Below are 3,616 nucleotides of genomic sequence, written 5' to 3'. Positions count from 1 at the left end.
TACGGACTATACGTTACGTAATTAATTAATACGCTTACTATACCTACCTACTGTATAAAATAGAGTTTAATTAAAGTACTTACTAGCCGCGCGAAATAAACTCTAATTAAAGCGAAGGTTAGGAAAGGGTAATTTAGGAAATTTAATTAAATAATAACTATACTAATTATTTATAGTATAGCTTTATAATTCGAACTAAAGTAAAAGTTATAAATAGGCTACCAATTTAAAGATTCTAATAATTCGGATACAACCTATAGGTCGCAAGGTTAATTACATACAACAAAGTACAACAACCATCCGTATACTTAATATACAAGTAATACTTTAAATAATAATTATATTGAAGATTAGTAATATACAAATATTATAAAATATAGGTCTAATTATACAACTTTACCTATCGACTCTAATTAAAACGAAGGTTACTAAATACTTTTAGGATATAATAGTAAAACTGTATAGAAACCTTATATTGTAGGCTACTAATTAAGTAGGCTACTATAAAATACTAATCCTAATAGAATTTAGTATAATTATTATTTAAATTTGCCCACTATCGCTTTCGTCCCCTAAATCGAATATTTCGGATATTCTATTACCCTAATTATTAATAACAATAGGATCGTCATCTTTATAATTAAATAAACTAAAATACTCGTAGTCTTCCCCCTTTTCTAATTAAACCTCCTTAGAATTAAATTATCGAAGGGTACCTAAAAATAATTTAAATAAACTATCGTACTATAAATTTAGCGCATTAAAATCATTTGGGTCTAAGGGTCTATAATATCGCAATACAAACCTATTCCTATATATCGTATATACATAATTAATAATATTAATATTGGTTAATAAATTAATATATTTACTACTACTAAATCGCCCGAATTTTAATTCAACCCCCCTACAAATAACTATAATAAGAGGCCTAATAGCCGATAGCTCTATAAAAATTAATTTAATATTATATATCGAATTCTTATAATACTTAATATCTAAAGTAAACGAATAATTAATATACTCTATCGTTAGGTTAATCTCTTTCTACTAATTACCAATTATAATATATTGTACTAATCTAAACCTTAGAATAACATCGGACAATTCTAGGTTAGTAACTTCGGGTCGAAGGAGCTACAAGAAATAGAATATCTCGGGCCCGTAATTAATACCCTTTCTACTATAGAAGAAGAGTAGTAGGTAATTAATAATCTACCGGAATATCCTATAATCACCAAACTAGATAGCGCGAATAAGAATAAGTAATAGCCGAATAATATATAAATATCGATAAATATTATAGAATTATATATCAATATAATTATCGCCGCCCCCCGGATATTTACCAATATATTCCTATAAAGTAAAAACTTTATTATAAATATAATTGAACTATATAAATAAATAAATAATTCTATTAACCTAAAAGGCAACCGCAATAATAGCTTCGACACTATTCCAACTAAGCGTAGCAAGATCCAGGAACCTATTATTAACGAAATTCTATATTAAAAAAGCAAAAATTCTAGAATAAAATATATTATAAAAGAGTCTTAATTTATAATAGAATTCGGTCTTAAACTATTTTACCTTTTTAGCCCTCCTAAGGCTATAAGTATCCTACTCTATAAGAAGCTAAAAGTACCGAAAAATTAAATTAACAAAATTCATTTTAATATAAAAGAACATAGGGATAAAAATCATCTACTACTTACAATCGTATATACTCTATACCTCTAACTATACTAATATAATCTTACAAATATATAATATTATCTTTTAATTACCGTAAATAAGGAAAAGCCTATCGCCAAACTACACCTAATCTATACCAAATAAATCGAAAAACAATCTATTGTACAAACGGTAAATACTAGCGAATTTACTCTTATTCTTATTAATAATAAATATTTAAAGAATATAACTTTTAGGTATATAATATTATTTAACCTTAGGGAAGCAATAAACGGAAAAAGAGCCCTATTCGCTAATAAATAAAAAGAGGAACTTTAATTTCTCTATAACCAAACAATTTATAGCAGGGCGAAATAATTATAATATTTATACAAAAACCGGAATAACCTAATATAATCGGAAGGAAATAATAAGCCGAAATTAGTCGGGTCGGAACGGACCTTAAATATCAAAACTACCTATCAACAAACAAATCGTAAAGTTACGCATTATATCCTATTAACTAATATCTAAACCCTAAACTATATCCAAATAATTATAATTATTATATATAATAATAAGAGTAGGGTTAGAAACAATACATTTAAAATTAGCCTAGAAGCGTTAATATAAATTACAAAATAAACAATCAACGGCACTAACTATTATAAAAACTATAAGAATTTTAATTATTATTATAGTCCTAATATAAGATATATAAATACTGAAAGTAGACAAAATATTTTAAATATACCTAATAATACCGTTAATACACAAATATAAACCTATAATTTACAAAAAGAAATCGGATTTACTAGGGGTAACGACATATATAATAATAGTTAAAATTATATATATTATAAACGAAATATAATTACTATAACGAACTCGCAATCCCTACGTTTTCTTATAAGCGCAAACATACTACATTAAACCTATAAAAAGCAAATATAATTTAAATATATATTTAAGCAGGCCATTAATATACTACTTAATAACCGACGTAATCTATTACATATTACACAGATCTACAATATTATATAACTAGTCCCCCTACAAAATAGAAGAGGTACTAAACTTTATAAAAGATAAAAATAAGTCAATACATTTAGAGAAAGATATTAATTCCCGACGGAGGCTCTTTATATCGTATAAATCACCCTTATTACTAAAATATATTATAACGCCGCTACAACAGAGAACTTCGTATATATAATCATCGCATAGTATATTAATAAATTACCTAATATAGAATCCTAATAGCTAATTATTACTTCGAATTATCTTAACCCAACTATAGATAAAGGGTTTTAATATCCCTCTAAGATATAAATATATCTAATACTTTTAAATAAAACGAGCGAAATATTAATCCCAATTAGTAACGCCTAAATTACTCTAATTCTATAATAGTAGGCCGTATTTAATTAGGTTCGGGGAGGTCGGAAGGCCGTAATAAAGGGTCGGAATTAAAACCCTAGAGTCTAAATATATATAAATCGAATATATTACTATAATTAAAATACTTAGGAGAATACTAAATTTAAACGAAAGGAAGGGCGAATTAAACGCAAGCGTAGAAAGGTTATTAGGTAAAACTAAAACGGCCGTTTCCTAAAACAAATAGTAAATTGCATTGGGTGAATTAGGCATCGTAGGTCTATATACATCGCTCTAATCGGAGTTATAGTAAACGAAAACAGATAAATCACGCATTGCAACTTTAAGGGTTTCACTCTAATTAGAATTGTAGAAAATAAAAATAGATGTATTATATATTACAACTTTAGGGGTTTTACTCTAGTAAGAATAAATAACTAGAATTAAGGTATATTTTAACTCTAACTAAAGCAGAATTTAATTGCAATAGTTAGGCCCTATAGCAGCTAACGGCCGAAATACTCAAAATTAGCTCAGACCTGCTACCGCAGAAACGGGT

This window comes from Neurospora crassa, linkage group IV, assembly GCF_000182925.2.
Source record: "Neurospora crassa OR74A linkage group IV, whole genome shotgun sequence".
NCBI classification, from domain to species: domain Eukaryota; kingdom Fungi; phylum Ascomycota; class Sordariomycetes; order Sordariales; family Sordariaceae; genus Neurospora; species Neurospora crassa.
Note: the sequence above shows the minus strand (reverse complement) of the source record.